The following is an 18,523-nucleotide window of genomic DNA, read 5'->3' as shown; positions in this document are numbered from 1 at the left end:
GTATGGGTTTATCTTATTTTTTAATTAAATTTAATTTATAAGAGTTTAAAATATTTTTGAAATCACAAAAACCAAAATAATTATTTGATTCAACATAAAATTCCAAAAATATTTCAAAATGTGTTTGCTGCCTTTGATTTTGTAATGCTTTTCTCTTATTTTTACAGTAGACATTGGGATACATATGGAAATAAACATGGTAGACAGCTCGAATGGGGATACCATCCCACCAATTGTTACTGCGTTTTCTTGGGGATTAGTTTACTTGTTACTGCGTTTTGATTTTGTAATGCTTTTCTCTTATTTTTAGAGTAGACATTGGGATACATATGGAAATAAACATGGTAGACAGCTCGAATGGGGATACCATCCCACCAATTGTTACTGCGTTTTCTTGGGGATTAGTTTACCTACTGAAATTTAACTAATAGATTTAGTGCGTTTTCTTGGGGATTAGTTTACTTGCGTTTTCTTGGGGATTAGTTTACCTACTGAAATTTAACTAATAGATTTAGTGTGTTTTCTTGGGGATTAGTTTACTTGCGTTTTCTTGGGGATTAGTTTACCTACTGAAATTTAACTAATAGATTTAGTGTGTTTTCTTGGGGATTAGTTTACTTGCGTTTTCTTGGGGATTAGTTTACTTGTTACTGCGTTTTCTTGGGGATTAGTTTACATACTGAAATTTAACTAATAGATTTACTGTGTTTTCTTGGGGATTAGTTTACTTGTTACTGCTTTTTCTTGGGGATTAGTTTACCTATTGAAATTTAACTAATAGATTTTCTTGGGGATTAGTTTACCTATTGAATTTTCTTGGGGATTAGTTTACCTATTGAAAAAAGTTTACCTATTGAAATTTAACTAATAGATTTTCTTAACTAATAGATTTTCTTGGGGATTAGTTTACCTATTGAAATTTGAAAGATTTTCTTGGGGATTAGTTTACCTATTGAAATTTGAAAGATTTTCTTGGGGATTAGTTTACCTATTGAAATTTGAAATTTGACTAATAGATATTGACTTTCTTGGGGATTAATAGATTTTCTTGGGGATTAGTTTACCTATTGAAAAAAAAAAATTATATTGAAAATACAAAAATTCTTACTTGTGCAGGCGATTTTTATATTTTCAATATAAATCAAAATTTATATTGAAAATACAAAAATTCTTACTTGTGCAGGTGATTTTTATATTTTCAATATCAATCATATTTTCCAGCAGAAAAAAGGGTACAGAAATGGATGATACTGAATCAGAAGGGTACAGAAATGGATACAGAAATGGATGATACTGAATCAGAAGGGTACAGAAATGGATACAGAAATGGATGATACTGAATCAGAACTCTGATCCGATGCTCATTAAAATGACCGTGTCAGAACTCTCTGAGTCTATGTATCAGTTTTGTATGGTGAACCATAAAAATTAAAATTAAAATCAGAAGTCCAAAAATAAAGAACAATTAAAAAAATAGAAGAGAAAATAAATAAATATTTAAAACATTTAAATAATTCTTAATTCTTACTTGTGCAAGTGATTTTTATATTTTCACTATCAATCATATTTTCTTGATATTTTCAAGCAGAAAAAAGGTACAGAAATGGATGATACTGAATCAGAACTCTGATCCTCTGTATGATGCTCATTAAAATGACCCTGTCAGAACTCTGAGTCTCTGTATCAGTTTTGTATACTGAAATTAAAATTAAAATTAAAAGTCCAAAAACAGAACTATCAGTTTTGTATACTGAAATTAAAATTAAAATTAAAAGTCCAAAAATAAAGAACAATTAAAAAAAATAAAAGAGAAAATAAATAAATAAATATTCAAAACATTTAATATTCAAAACATTTAAATAATATTGGCTCATAAAAATTTCCAGGTGAAAAAATTAGATCTCACCATCTAGGGTTTCCCTAGTTTCCCTAGAGGCATATCAAAAAGAAAGACTTATTCTTGATTTCGAAGTTGATCTTAGTTTCTCCCTCTGGTGGAAAGAAAGTTACCATCCTGACTCTCACTTAAGAGGACATTAGCTCTAACGGAGTGCTGTTTCGCCGAGAGAGCGCTTCTCCCAAAGTTCCTAGAACTCAAGCGCTTCGCCGTGCCGAAACTTGGTCGAAATGACACATATAATGTAGAGCAAGAGCCGATGGCACAATTTCTCACACATATAATGTAGAGCAAGAGCCAATGAATTTCTCACAGAATCATGAGGCCCAGAGAACTGGGGAGGAAGGGGGGGTAGGGGGGGATGGGAGGGGGCGAGCCTAACATTTCACTCTACAACTACGTTCCTTCAAATTGTGGGGGCCTAAGCTTGCGGACCCTTCAAATGAAGGCCGCCATAAAAGAAACGATGGACGAAATGGTCGATCGATATTTCAAGGCCCGAGACCGCTACCACTTGATCCAGCCTTTCCCGAAAGAGTCTCTTCGCATCGCCGAGCCTACTCGAGATATCCATTATATATTTTTCAGAGAAAAAAAATCTATATAGATTATATTAAGATCATATAATATTCTGAAAAATACATAGCAATAGAAAGCCATAAAGGTCATGATCAAAACAAAGATGAGTGATGACAATCGATCTGTGGATCAGCAGAATGAGAGCATAGTGAGACATATTGATTCAGAATGAGTAGACAGGCAGAAGAGAGACGCCAGTCGCATAGAGCCGGCATGTGCAAAAAATAGAGCAATGACAACCTGCAAGTAACATAATGTGCTGAAAAATAACAGTAGCGCAAGAAAATAGAGATGCCAGCGACAGATGGAAGCTAGTCCACTAGTCCAGAGGCATGGATCCTGTAATCAGCGAGATGATGGAGACCAGCAGCAAGTTGGAATCCTGAAAGACGCGACGACATCTCCACTTCCAGATATGCCATACAGAAAGGAGAAATAAAGCGAGCCAGGTGGGTCGTTGAGAGGACCACCAGAAAAAAAAGTCCGGGACCGTGGAAAAGATAGCGAGATGATGGAGACCAGCAGCAAGTTGGAATCCTGAAAGACGCGACGACATCTCCACTTCCAGATATGCCATACAGAAAGGAGAAATAAAGCGAGCCAGGTGGGTCGTTGAGAGGACCACCAGAAAAAAAAGTCCGGGACCGTGGAAAAGATACCAATGGGAAAACCAAAAAAGGAGGATAGCTCGTTCCAGATCGCTGAAGATGTCGCGCATTGAAATAACATGTGGATGTTCGTTTCCAATTCGGCAAGGCAGAGATGACAACGACTCGGACCGTGCCACCCTTTCTTTTGGAGAACATACCAGGCAAGGTTCCTGTTGTAGAAGAGGAGCCAGCCGAAAAGGATAGATTTAAGAGGGCAGGAGGCCTTCCAGAAATTGAGAGGATAGAGATTAAGGGGGGGGGAGATGAGATGAAAGGGCGGAAAAAAGACGACGGACAGTGATGGGGTGGATGGAGGAGTCCGGGGACCAAATTAGTTCGTCCTTTGTTCCAAGTTGTAGGATCCTCCGGCGGGAGAAAGAAAGGGTGGCGGAGGACCAAAAGGGGTGGAGGGGGGGATATGAAGTTGATGTTCCGTTTTCCAAATGGGCTCAAGTGAGGACCATGAATCAATGAGATTGGACCAGGTGAAAATACCCCTAGAGTGGAAGAAGGTGAGGAGAGCCGGGGGGATCTGAGATTCTAGATCATATAAGGTAGGGTCAAAGGCAATGAGGACAGATGAACCTGAAAAAAATGTCCATTTAAGATTGTTCATAAAGAACCGTTGATTCTTTCTGAAGCTGCACCATATAGGAGAACCGTGCCTGATCCCGAGAGATGACCTTCTGAGCCAGTGTCCCAAGTTCCGGCCTTTCAAATACTTCATATAGGAGAACCGTGCCTGATCCCGAGAGATGACCTTCTGAGCCAGTGTCCCAAGTTCCGGCCTTTCAGATACTTTTGCTTGATGAGAGCGGACCACGGGCTGTTCCCGAAAAAGCCCCTGTGCATAGACTTGCAGATCAGCGCATTCCCAAAGAGCCTCATGTTTAAAAGGCCCCATCCCCCTTTCTTCTTTGATTTTGTAATATTATCCATTCTTGCAAGGTGTATTTTTGATTGATAAGAATGACCACCCCACAGGAAATTTGCAGCGATTGACTGCATATTCTTGATGACTTTGTTGGGGAGGACGAAGAGGTGGCCCCAATAGACTGCGAGTTGGGAGAGAACCGCTTGAAGATGAGGGTTTTTTTCATTCGCTCTGCAATGAGCTTGGAGATAATCTTGTAAAGTGCATTGCATAAGGCAATAGGCCTGAAATCCCCGAAAGATGAGGATTTTTCTTTTTTTGGAATCAATGCGATAAAGGTGGCCGAGAGAGCGCTATTGATACTCCCTGACAGGCGAGAGGCGTCCACCATATTGAGGAGGTCGTTTTTGAAAAGATCATAAAAATGAGTGTAGAATTCCACCGGCTCTTATCTTTTTTAAAACTTTTTATTATGTCTGTAAGCTCCCCTTCTGAGATTGGTTTAAGGAAATCTTCATTAGCAGCATCATCAAACATAATCGGAAGATGGTCAACCGCCCACAACATGTCATAGATGTCATTATGTTGACGCTTATATTGGGCACTGAAAAAAGAAGTGGCCGCAGCGGAGATATCGAGCTGGGAGTAGAGGGGGTTTCCGCTGCTATCATCTATTCGCCATATCGCATTCCTCGTTCTACGGGCACTTGCAAAATTATGGAAAAACTTTGTGTTCCTGTCGCCCTGTGTGAGCCATATAGCTCGGCTTTTCAACCTCCAGGATGCTTCCTCTTTTAGGAGGAGAGCTTGTTTCCTTTTTTCCAGAGACCAAAGGTGAACCTTTTTGTCAAGAGAGAGGCCATGAAGATGAATAGTTGAAGAGATCAAATTTATTTCGAGGTTGATATTGCTGAGATCCTGTGAGTCTGTTTGCTTCTTCTTGATCTGCCAAGATTTGATTCCCTCCCGAAGCTTGTTGATTTTTTCACGAAAAGTGAGGAAGGGAGCCTCCTCTGAATTATTGATATGACCCCAGCTGGATTTGACGAAGGCAGCAAAAGATTCGTCCTGTAGATAAACTGAATTAAACTTGAAAGAATAGCCCTTTCTTTGATGTTCACGCACCCATTCCAGGGAGATGGGCTTATGATCAGAAGTGGTGGCGTCTCCAGTTTTGGCAATGGGCATCCCCCATTGTTCAATGATGACTGACGACCGCAGAAAGCGGTCAATTCTCTTTGCAATGAAGGCATGACCCAATCTGCCGTTGTCCCATGTGGGGGCGATAGGATCCGGGATGATGTCAACCATGTCTCTTTTTAGAAGCTCCCCTCGCATTTTGTCAGCCAGTTTGTCCGTGGAAGTGCATTGACCCCAGCATTCTTGCGAACTGAGAGTGAAGTTTACTATTGTCGTTAGTTCTACAGATCCCTTTTAGTTGTGCAGATCCTTCCTCCTCCTTTTTAGTTCTACAGATCCTTTTTAGTTCATGTTAAATCTGTATTTAAAATAAATTTCTACAAATTACCACACATTCTATTAACTACATGGGTTTTTTAGTTCATGTTAAATCTGTATTTAAAATAAATTTATACTAATTACCACATGTTAAATCTGTATTTAAAATAAATTTATACTAATTACCACACAACATGTTTTAAATCTGTATTTAAAATAAATTTATACTAATTACCACACAACATGTTAAATCCCTTTTAGTTCTGCAGATCCTTCCTTTTTAGTTCTACAGATCCTTTTTAGTTCATGTTAAATCTGTATTTAAAATAAATTTCTACTAATTACCACACATTCTATTAACTACATGGGTTTTTTTAGTTCATGTTAAATCTGTATTTAAAATAAATTTATACTAATTACCACATGTTAAATCTGTATTTAAAATAAATTTATACTAATTACCACACATCATGTTAAATCTGTATTTAAAATAAATTTATACTAATTACCACACATTCTATTAACTACATGGGTTTTTTAGTCCATGTTAAATCTGTATTTAAAATAAATTTATACTAATTATCACACATTCTATTAATTACATGGGTTTTTTAGTTCATGTTAAATCTGTATTTAAAATAAATTTATACTAATTACCACACATTCATTCTATTAACTACATGGGTTTTTTAGTTCATGTTAAATCTGTATTTAAAATAAATTTATACTAATTACCACACATTCTATTAACTAGATGGGAAGATTATGGAAACATTAGATCCCTACAGTTTGGAAGATTATGGAAACATTAGATCCCTACAGTTTGGAAGATTATGGAAACATTAGATCCCTACAGTTTGATATCAATTCATGGAAACCTCCTCCATAATAGAAGACTTTAAAGGATTTTGGAAGCTAAAGTTTGATATCAATTCATGGAAACCTCCTCCATAATAGAAGACTTTAAAGGATTTTGGAAGCTAAATAGGTTACATTGGAGGTTTGAAACCTCCTGCATAATAGAAGACTTTTTACTCCTGCCTTGGCCCATACAGGATTTTGGAAGCTAAATAGGTTACATAAGAATGGCTTAACACCTGGTGGCCAGATGAATAACTTGTTATAATCATGGCTGAGCAACTATGGAAAAGATAATCAATAATAAACATGTACAGCTACTTAGCACTAATCTTTTTAAATTCGCAAGATTTAAAGTACTTCTTCTGAATTTGGAAGTCCTCCCTTCATAATTCATCTGCAAGCTTTAATGGACAGTAAACACAACTGCCTACGGAATGCACACCCCTAATCCGCATTATTTAAACGCAAATAACAAGAAACATAAATTCTTGCAATGGAAAATCGCAAAAACAGAGGGAACAGGTTATGTTACAGGCCAAGCGTAACAAGAAACATAAATTCTTGCAATGGAAAATCAGTAATGCTGGAAAGGTGGTAAGAGTTCAGGAGCAGGCTCTGTGAGCTATGGCAGGACCGGCCCTGACGAAGGATTCTACGAAGCATTCAGTGATAGAATTTAGCACCCTGCATATTTTCAGCTTGATTGTGGATCTTGACAGACTATACAGCAACAATAAGATTCAAAAATGCACCACCACTCACCTATCTTAATAGGAAAATCTGAACAGGGCTTGTAGATCACTACAGACTTCTTCAATTTGTGAATTATTGCCCAGAACATGTTGACTAAAACCATACTCTAAACAGATATCTAAAACATGCTGGCTAAGGCCAATTCTGATCAGAGACACTGAGGATAGCCGAGTTTTAATTCATAATTTTCACCCATATTATATTCTTTAGGATAAAGCCAAGCCGGGAGTGCTTCAGTAGTCCAAATAAACGGTGACTGCTATGCTATTGATCGAACTTTAAACAGTATTCCAGGAGCCAAAATAGAGATGGAGAAAAATAAAAGAGCAGTGTGTCTGTTCTGCTTCAGAAGTAAAAGTTCACTCCGGAGACTAAAAAAAACTTAAATTTTATCCAGTCTTTCATCTCATTTATGTATTTCTAAAAACACCCAGACTTTCATCTCATTTATGAATTTCTAAAAATATCCAGACTTAGAAACTGTAAACTGTAAGAGAATAGAAAGACTGACCTTTTCCAGCTGCCTGCCTGCCAAGGGGAGTGCGTCCTTGTACCTCCAGCAAGACCAAAACCAGAGCGCAAAAAGACACCCGAGCCCTGCGCGTCCAAAAAGCTGGCTAAAAACTCCACCACAAAATGAGGTCTTATAGAAGCTTCATGGATTTGAGGCCGGAGGAAAAAGGAATTGAGCGTGTCATTCTATAGATGAACATGTAGAGGAAAAGAGTCGTTTGCTGACAAGTGGCTAAGAGGAAGCACGTCGAGCATCAGGTGTGCATGGGCGGTAAGACCTACCAGGGTGCGTGCAAGGTGGAAGAAAACTGGAGAGCATGCATAAGCTTCTCACAAAACTGGAGAGCATGCATAAGCTTCTCACATACCTGCTGGGCTTTGATAGGCTGAGATTGTATGTGAAGACATGGCTGTGGCGACCTGGTTGGTTGCTTTCAGCACGCGGCTCCGCCCACAGCTCCCACACCATCTGCAAAACAAAATAGGCAACATAGTTCATAAATCATCTTTAATATTGCCATCTATCATGATGCTATTTGCAATACATGCCATAAATTTTAATAATTTGATCATGAGAGTTAAATAAAACAATTGGTTTCTTTTCTATTTTTTATTTAAAAAGATTTCTCGCAGCCTAAATTAAGGGGAGTTAATTTAAACTAAATGCTATTAGGAAATTGTATTGCTGGTTTAGAATTGCTATAATCAATTAATGGTAAGCTTTTTCAATTTTAATTTTCAGTCAGTTAAAGAGTATTTAGAAGTGTTAAATGAAAAATGAAATTAATTTAATATAAATGTTTTTATTTTTATTTTAATAATTATTATTATAATTTTTTTAAATATAATAAATGTAGTTTTAAAGCAATGTCTTTTAAATATAAAGATAAAATTTAAAAATCAATTTAATTAAAAAAATATATATATATTATTATATATATAAAATAAGAAAAATAATGTTATGTTCTATTTAAAAAAAATATTTAAAAATTAAAAATAAAATTATATGTATATTATTATTATAAGGTTTTGTATTAATTATTTAATTTTTAATTTAGAGAGTTTTTAATTTTTTATTATTTATTTAAATTTATTTTTTTATTATTATGGTTATAAGCTAAATGTTTTTTTTACCAATATTCAATTTAAAGTATTTTTGTAAAGTAAAAACAAATTTTTAAATTGAAAATTTATTTGAATGAGTAAAGTCTGTTTAACTTAACTTAATTGCATTTTTGAAACTTTTAAATTAAATATTTTAATTGAATGAAAATTTAATTTAATTGCAATTAATCTAAACCCACCTTACACATTTTAGCAAACCATGTGATCCGAATTGGATCCTCAAACACTCTTACAGTTCCTTGAACACTGTAAAACTCATACCGAAGTTTGAAAGTGCTATGGATGTCGAGCTTATCAGAAATAACCTCTAAACAATGGCAATTTGTGGTCAGCACGGAGCAACAAGGACCCTCGGTCAAAGCGCGCAGACCGTTGGCCCATGGTAACCGCGTGCTGGTGCAAATTGGCACACTGGAGGTCAAATCCAAAAATAGAGGCAGTTTCTGATACGCGCAGGGCATCCCCCTCAGTGAAGGAAAGCTCTGAGCGCTTGGTCATGAGGAAAGTATAAAACCATACGGAAATCGTCGATTTCCTCAAAAGGCGGGCCCTGCGCTAAAACCGGCAGGATATCAGAAGGACTTCAAGAGGTAAGCGGGTTCGACCGAGTCCCGCCTGATGCCATACAACGGGTGACACGCGTCCGGCAGATGAGAGAGAAAACCGCTCACATCGCGCAGGTAAAGGGAATGCTACTTACCCACCCGATATGGACGAAAACCGTAGGATCTGGAGGCCCCAGATCAATGGCGGAGAAGCAATCCAATGGATGATCAGATTCGACAGGGAAATAGGCTGCGGCGGATAAGATTTGAGATCTGGCATGACTGATGAGTTGGCATAGGAAACAGTTTCGCGGGCGATCTTGGAGCAATGGAAATAACAACCATTCAAAGAGAACTGACACTTAGTTTGTGAGGAAACAGGTGGCCACCTCTCTATGAAGCGTTACAATGATGATGACGTAGAGCAAGGTAATTCCAGTGGACAGAGGTAGGAGATCCAGAGAGCCGGGAAGCAGAAACAAACAGTCAGGGAGCAGATTAGCTTTAAGCCACAAACGGACAGAGGAAGTAGGGGGAAGCAGGAAATGAGAGCAAAGAGAGAGAGAGAAGCCAAATTGCAAAGAACAGAGAAACTGAGCTGACCTACAGAGCAAAGGTAGCATCAAGCAGACAAAGACAGAGAGAGTTCAAGAGTTTGTGAACACCAGGGAAGGCTTGAGAGGTTCAAGCAACTCTTTTGCGTATACTTGTCAAGTATTGACTACCAAATTGGACTCATACCACTAAGACCAGTTGAGGTTGAGTTTGAGTAAGGGGAGTCTGTGTACTTTAGAGACTTGGGGGATGCAAGTACAGTCCTACTGATCATCATCTGTTGAGTGAGACTCAATTTGAGCTCATTGTTGTAAAACTCTACTTTTTAAGACACAATAGAAAGGCCACCACTGAAGGTTGGACCAAGAGATGTAACTCAGGAGGATTGGGTGAACTCTTTATTAAGCTTGTTGTGTTTTATGTGTTTTCTTACTGTGTTTTCTTACAGTTTCAATGTTTGTGCATTTCACAATCTTATCGATCCGTTGCATAAAATAACATAGGCACACCCCATCGCATAAGTCTGTAATACCTTCATTAATTAACTGAGATCATTCACGAGTGATTTCAAATCAAGTGGTATCAGAGCCACTATGCTCCTTGCTTCCTCTATCAATGTCTTGTTCATCCTTTCTACAATTCCATTTTTATGAGGAGTGTATGGAGTAGTCTTTTGTATTTCTATATTGCACTTCTTACAGAATCGTTTGAATTCATACCCATAAATTTCTCAACCTTTATCTATCCTTAGAACCCTAGTTTTCTTATATGTCTGAATTTCCAAAAGAGCTTTAAACTCTTTGAACTTGTTAAAGACTTCATATTTCTTCCCAAGGAATAAACCCATGTATTCCTTGCAAATTCATCTATAAATGAGACATCGTATACAAATTTACCTAATACTGGAACCAACACATGTCTAGATACATCATTGTGCACCAATTATAATGTTCCCTTTGACCCCATAGAACTACAGGAGAATCTTACCCGATTCTTGATATGGATTGGACTATGGTATTGTTTATCATCCATATAAATGATTTTATAGTCGAAAAGGTGGGCAAATAACCTCATAGGACCATTTTTACCAGTACAACCTAGTTTGACAAATTGGTGTCTGAAACTGTTCAAGAGCATTTTGAGGCATCAATTGACAATTTTTTGGGGTATAAATTTGTTGCTTTAGTGATTCAACTTCTTTCCCTATTCTAATCATATATACCTTTCCAACAATACAAGAATCACCTCAATCAAAGTCTGTATGCAAAAGTTATGCCACTCAAAAGTTGACCTTCCTGTTTTAACCACCATAATTCAAGAGGATGCCACGATAACCCCAATTAATCATGGAAAAGGGGCTAGACATGTGATTATGATGAAGAAAACTATAGAAAATTCGATATTGTAACTCCGGTTAAAAGTCGAGGGTTTCAAACCTAACCACTAGTAGGTTATCCGACTATGTCATAATCAGGCCACAAGGATGAAAATGGGTGGCATTATTTTCGCGTGCATTTCTTCCAAATGAGCACAATAGCAAAGAGGGGCAAGGAAAGATCAAAAAAATGAATTTTTTCAATGTAGTAGCTCATGGGCCACATGGCTTACTTCTTTGTACTCAAAACTATTTTATATTCAGAGAAAGAGAGCAGAGAGGCCTCACCTTATAGCTAGATTTTTCTCCTAAAAGGGTCTCCCACGTTATATTTTGTGTAAAATCATGGTTTATGAGCTTTTATTTTGTTTTTTGTTTTTTTTTCCTTTTTTTGCATAATTATAATTTGCATGCATAAGCAATAAAAAATAATTTACATATCCATAAATCTAAAGAGAAATAATGTAGATTTCATTTTTTTTAGTATAATCTATCAAATTTGTTGTGACTAATTCTCCATTGGAATATCCATGGAAGTTTATGAATAAACTATGCTTCCCACATAAATAATTTTCACAAAAATCAAAATCTAGAAAGCAGTTGGACATGCCTTCAACCATACCATTACTATGTAATAATCAAAGGGCCTTCTCTTTGATATGTCTTAGCCTTTGATGCCACAACATAGTCATTTCTCTAGAAGATGTAGGAGTTTTTCAATATTCTACTCCACTCTCAATAACAATGGAACTATTTTACCCATCCCTAAGAGTTCTTACCAATAACTTATCCAAATTTCCAATCTAAACTCCCCTCAACAATACCATTGCTCCTTGACCCATCCTATAGGTATCCTTTCCAAACATTATTTTACACCTACGTCATTCATCTTGCTTACATAAATAAAAATGTTGGCCAATCCTTTGATGTTGATCCATATTGGATAATTATATTTTTTTCATCCATCTCAATGCTTTCATAGGCTTGAAAGTGGAGGAATCATCTCACAATACCATTTTTTTCAATGAAACCCCATTTGGAAAATTTGGGTTTGAAGCCTTCCAGAAGCAGTTTGAGGCATCAAACAACATTTTTTTGGGAACAATAAGATTGCACAAAAATATATTAATTAAGGATGATTTATTTTTTCATGAAATATAACTTGTTTCTAGCCAACCATACTTTCTAGCATAATCATTTTTGCGGCTAGCCAGGGAAAAGCCCTAATGCCGGGAAACCCTTTGATAAAATATTCTTTTATCTTCAATAGTTCACCAGAGAGAAATAGTACAAAATCAAAATTCTATAATTTTATATCAGCAGCAGCAAACCCTAAATCAGCAAAGTCAAACTTAGTTAAACGAGATGAAATTGACCTCCAAAACAACCCCAAAAACACAGTCAAACTGTTGTTGACTAAAGTCAACATGTTGCCCCAAAATAGGGCAGTCAACGTTGGTCAAACCAAAGGTCATATTCCCTTGGTTTATGTGCCAAAATTAGCATCCTGCCTAGGAGAGACAACCACACCAAAACCACACTCTTCTAAAGTCGACGATTGATCAACGCTAGTCAAAGAGACCTTCAACAACTTCTGCATCTTTCTTTCTGTGTCTTCCTTTCCCTTCTGCGTCCTCCTTCTTCCCACTTGTGAGCTGCTCCTTGTGTAACCCAAAGATAAGGAGAGAGAGAGAGAGAAGAATGAGTGAGATGAGTTGAGTTGATAATGAATCAACCTCACTTGTACTTATATGATTTGTTGAGCATGTGTGCCACACATTTAGCTTTTGGTCGACCTTGACATTTAGCTGTTGGTCGGAATCGGATGATCTTTAGATCAATCCTACATCTCTCGACAAAAGGAATCTAGGAAAAATATCAGCTGCCATACATAAGGCGACCCACATGGAGTTTGGCCCTAGTTTCCAATTTTAAAAAATTTTGTAAAATTGCACTCTACAAATAGATTATTGATAGATTCACTACTATTTTGAAAAAAAGAGCTACCAAGAAGGTCCATAGATTCCTTTTTTATGAGTTTTTTAGCTCCTGAAATTTTATTGTGAATAAGGGTCAAACAAAAGATGTTTATCTTTGGTCCATTAGGAAAGAGAAAGGATAGGTATATTCAACCAATATTCATCGCCTTGAATCCTATTCTTCTTGATTACTTGGAGATCATCCAAAAAATAATCGCTCCAATGAACACATTTTCAATTTCATTTTTTCTAGCACTTCACCAAATTCTCAACACTTACATTGATCATCGTCCAACCAGGAAGAAATGTCCACCAAAGAAGAAATTTCCACAAAAAATACTTCTACAAAAATGTTTTTGAGTTTTCTTTGAAGTGACTTGAGAACAAACCTTGAGGAGCCTCCTAAATAACACTTGTAATAGAATCTAGAGCAACATTATTGGAGGTTTTTAAAGCAAGTTTTGAGGTATTATTGAAGCCTTCTTTGGACTAGACTTAATAGAGATTCAAAACAATCTTGTAAGTTGTCGTTTGAAAGCAATATTTGAAGTGTCTTACTTTGAACCATATTTGAAGGTGCCTTTGATGATAATTATGATGATCTTTGAACTAATCCTGAAGCTTTGGAGTACCGTTTGGAAGGTTTTCTTTTAGCAATCATTGTAGCATCTTTTGGAAATACTTATAGCTAATCAGGGAGAAAATTTGGAGCAGATCTTGAGGATTAGGTGAGAGAAACATTTGAATTATGTTTTAGAAGCAGATTTGTAGAGTCTTGGAGCAAACTTTTGAAGAAGGATTGAAGCTATAAAACAAGTGTGGACCTTGAAGAGTTTCTTGGAACAAATTCTTGAAGAACTATTGAAGCAGTTGTGAAAAGATTTTGGAAAAGTGTTTTATTCTGAAGCAATTAAAGGTTGGAACCTAAATTAGAGGATTGGAGTCCTAATATGAGGTTGGAGACTCATTGAGATTAGGTTGGAGCCTATATTGACTTTGGAGGTTTGGAGTCCTCATACGAGGTTGGAGCGTCATGGAGACCAAGTTGGAGTTTGGGTTGATTTTTTAGAATTAGGGTCCTCATTCAGGGTTGGGGCCTTAAATAAGTTAGAATTTTTTTTATTAGTTGAAGCCTAAATTATTGTAGAGCATTGGACTCCTCACTATTTTTATTAATAAAAGTACTTTTTATTATTCTATGTGATTTGTTCCAGAGTAATTTGTGAAAATATCTTAACTGACATAATCCAAAACTTGAAAGAAATACTAATTCAGCCACCCTCTCAATGTTTCCAACAATTGGTATCAGAGACAGTACCTTCAAGCGCAACCTAACAACTAGAAGGTAGATCCTATGAACACAAATGGAAAAGTCAAGAAGAAAAGGCCCCAAACCTTCTAAATATATCTACTCTGTCATGAAATCAAAAGTCAATTAGGTTAGCAAAGCGCCCTTGTTTGATGGAAAGAATGATGTACTATGGAGAAAAAGTATGGAGTTCTATTTGATGGCCCTAGGATATGAGGTATGAGAATCAGTTGTTAAAGAAGAAACAACTACCAAGGAGTCAAAGAATACACTAAAAAAGAAATGGAAGCAATCTTTAATATTCCATCAAATTTTGTAAAAAGTAAGGTGGGGAAATGCTCTTTTGCTAAAAGACCAGGAAAAACTACAAAAACTCAATGAAAAATCTAGCCATGTCATTTTTGAAGCAAAACTAGATAAAGAAAAAAACAAGGACCATTGACTAAAGGAGATGGATGAATGCACCAAAAACAATGAGGATGAAAAATACATTGAAGTGAAGGCTGAAATAAACCTTGAAGGAGAAATAATGGCTACTCTAAAAGAAATAAGTAGATTAACAAAAGAAAAAACAAATCTTGAATAGAAGAAATATCAAGACCTTGACAATACAAAGGAATAAGTCATTCTCTTAAGGCTCCTAGTAGAAGATAGAACCAAGCACTTTAGAAAGATTGAAGCAAAGTTTCATTTACAAGAAAAGAGACATTAAGAAGAAGTCAACTCCCTAAAAGTTCAAAAAGTTCAGTGATAGGAAGCAAAGAGAGCAAAAGAAGTAATGAAGATCTAGTTGATGAAGAAAGAAGAAGATTGTGAGAGGTTTGAAGAAGATATTTTTTCCATGAGAAATGAAATTGACAATCTCAATAAGAACTTGAATTTTTCTCAGCTATCATATAACATCATCAGTTTCCAAAGGTCGCCATTCAACAAATCAGGTCTTGTCTATATAGGTAAGACATCATGCAAAGATGATGAAAGATCTAAATCACCTAAAATAAAAATCAAGGTAAAAACTGAGAGCCATATTCTTCAAAGCTCTAGTACCAGTAAAAGAAAGAAATATGAGTTTAGAAGAACCACTTCACCAAGATATGAAGATAATTTCAAGGGAATCGTACACAATGCAAGCAACAGTAAGGATTAGCATAATTCTGAGGCTCCTCCAAGGCAGAACAATTCCAAAATATCATCAAGAGAATGTTACTCATTCAGGGACATAAGGATTTTCATTGGCTATTGTTATTCCTACACTACTTTTTGTCACAAAGCTAGATATTGTAAAGCACATTGCAAGGATGATTGGAATGGTTATCATCAAAACCCTAGAAGGAAGATTGCTATCAGGAAAGACAATATCCTCAATGGCTATTACAATTTAGCTACTCCACCATTCAGGTTCAATGTAGATTGTAATCAATGTCACATATTTGGTCATATAACACGAGACTAAAAAAGTGGTATGACGTGGGTTCCTAGGAAAATCAAAGGACAAAGGTTCTCTAAAAAACCTAACCAAGTTGGGAGAAGAAAAAAAGTAGAACCAAAGATAGAAAATCATGAATTAGCTCTTCTTGTTCAGGATGCTATTCTAAATTAGGGAAGTTCATCACTTTTGTGCAGCCTTTGGTTTAGATCCAAACATCAAAGATCATGACAACAAACCATTTGAATTGAGGTGGTAAGGAAGGTTCTTCTAGATGAGCTTCAAGTTGTGATATATTTTGATGGGTCATATGTGAAGTACATGCATATTTCTATTCTATGTGACACAATGACATATCAAGGTCATTTGATGGCTATTGCTCATCATAGTATCAATTGTATTAACATTATACCATGATGAGATGTTCATTTAAGAAGACTATGGATATCCTTTTGATGTTTTTGCATTCGTTGAATCATACCCTCTTAGGTGTGGTACAGAAAAAATCAAGCTTGGTCAATTGGATCCTATTGATACTAGTGATTGTGCTTTGTATTTGAATGACAAGATGTTGCAACATCAAATTATACTCTAGTTACGCAACTTATATGGAAGGTTTAGACTTTTGCATGTCACCAACTCGATCTTATATCTAGCCTCATAAAAATATGACTTGGCACCACTCATTTATTTCTCAAAGTAATTATTATTGATTAGTTTAATGTCTATCAGTGCTGGAGTAGCAATGAGATCCTCTAACTTCTCTTGGAAAGGATCTCGAATTGCACTACCCCCAACATTTTACCATGAGTGAAGGATTGTGTTAAAGTCCCTCCCATAAATACTACAATTCTTATACTTATATTCCATAAGATTAATCAAAGTTGATCTCTAAAAGTTAAAAGAAAATGTTTTGATAAACCAAAGGCATATAAACATTAATAATGCCATATACCATTTGACTAGGGATATGAAGTAAGTGAACTTCTATCTAATGCAAATATTTGAGCTTTGACACTAGTTGAAAAACAATAGTGGACCAAAGAGTATAAAACACTCATGAGGACCCATGAAAGCTTACAGCCAATGCCCCATAACCTCACTATAAATTTCCACTTTCTCGAAAGATTTACTGCCCCCCCCCCATTTTCATCTCTTGGAGGACGATTAGGGGTTTTTCTTTCTTAGATAGAATTTTAACTTCTAACATTTTCCTTTATGATCCTAATCCCCTACAATTTTAGGAGAATATCTTCATCATTTGTTGGTGGTCTTTGGAATCCCCCTTTGAGTAGGGGTTGGTCCACTTGATTTTCAAATATTCCTCTATCCTCTTCGTATCTACTTCTAGAATTTGTTGTGTTCCCATCACTTTGTCTGTGTTTTCCTGCTGATTCTAAATATCTAGATTTTCCTTTACTCTTTTAGATGTATTTCCTTGGCGAGGCTCGCTCTCCTTTATAATTTTCATATGTTGATCCAATGGAAAAGGACCCCTATAGGTTTCCTGGATTTTTAGGGGAGTGGAAAACCTCCTCTTTGGATTCCTCCTCATCTTCTATTCTTTCATTGATTGACACATCTTCCAACTGCCAGATATCATCAATTCTATCATGAACATTTTTTTAGGGGGATGGTTCTTAGGGGATCTCCTCATTTTGCTTAATCTAATTTTCATCTTCTCCCTTCTTCTCCAGTGTTATAAAGCTATTAACTTGAGGGCCTGGATCCTTATTATTACTAAAGGAAGAAGCGTACACCTTTGTTTCTTTTTTTGGGCAAGGGAGGGGCCTTTCACTATTGAATTTTGATAATTTGGACCTCTTCTCACTTTAGTTGCTATCATTTTTCACCCTCCTCAAGTTGCTTTTGTTTATTTTCTAACTTTGTGCAATTCCTGTCGAATTACGTATATTCATGGCATGATTTGCACTTAAAAAGGAAATTGATCATAATCAAACCTGTTGGAGGAAAGTCCAACCATATAGATTGAGACACACTACTTTAGCTAGGCTCTTATCTAAATCAATCTCAACACATATCCATGCACATGCAAATGTCCCTTTTTGTGGTTTGGCGCAATCAATATATTGTCCTAAAGCATTTGCTATGTTCTAAAATGTTTCCTCATTTCATAAATGAAGTGGAAAGTGGGGTAACTTCACCAATACAAGAACTATTGAAGAAACATCATTCTCAAGGTTGAAATATGAGCTCCACCTATCTAGATATACTCTTGGGCGCCCATAAAATATAGCTAGTTGCAAAATACGAGGTCTCGATTTACCTTTTCCTCAAAGAGAAACGTGAAAAAACCTTGACCATACCAGAAAGAAACTGAATATTGTCCCTTGATTAGAGGGCATTAGTTCCTATTGATCCATAGATTTAGGGACCTATCGAAGGGCCACATCGTTGCAAATTGTCCTATCAAACCATGTTTTGCCAATTCCAAGGCCATAGCTCGAGATTAATTCACATTCACTGATATCTTTGGAATATTGGTTAATTTCTTCAGAAATTGGGTAGGCCTGACCTTTTGCACATATGGGAAGGCTACTACTAGAGCATTGAAATTTATGTCAAGAGCAAGATGACGCGAGAAGGAGCATACCCTCTTGAGC

General features: G+C 36.3%; 1 long non-coding RNA gene across 1 annotated transcript in view; it reads right to left on the bottom strand.

Annotated features, from left to right (window-relative positions):
* Window positions 1-18,523, bottom strand: part of LOC149147985 (uncharacterized) — a 139,854-nt gene that overhangs the window by 84,950 nt on the left and 36,381 nt on the right. Inside the window, exons 2-3 of the long non-coding RNA XR_016263120.1 lie at window positions 7,954-8,054; window positions 7,584-7,669 (exon numbers count right to left, since the gene is read on the bottom strand). This is a non-coding gene — a long non-coding RNA (uncharacterized LOC149147985). The remainder of the gene's footprint in view (window positions 1-7,583; window positions 7,670-7,953; window positions 8,055-18,523) is intronic.

This window comes from Pinus tabuliformis, chromosome 9 (assembly GCF_031772625.1).
Source record: "Pinus tabuliformis cultivar Carrire ecotype Pingquan chromosome 9, CPIR1, whole genome shotgun sequence".
In the NCBI taxonomy this organism is placed as follows: Eukaryota; Viridiplantae; Streptophyta; class Pinopsida; order Pinales; family Pinaceae; genus Pinus; species Pinus tabuliformis.
The sequence above is the reverse complement of the archived record's forward strand: the minus strand, read 5'-3'. Positions and strand labels throughout refer to the sequence as shown.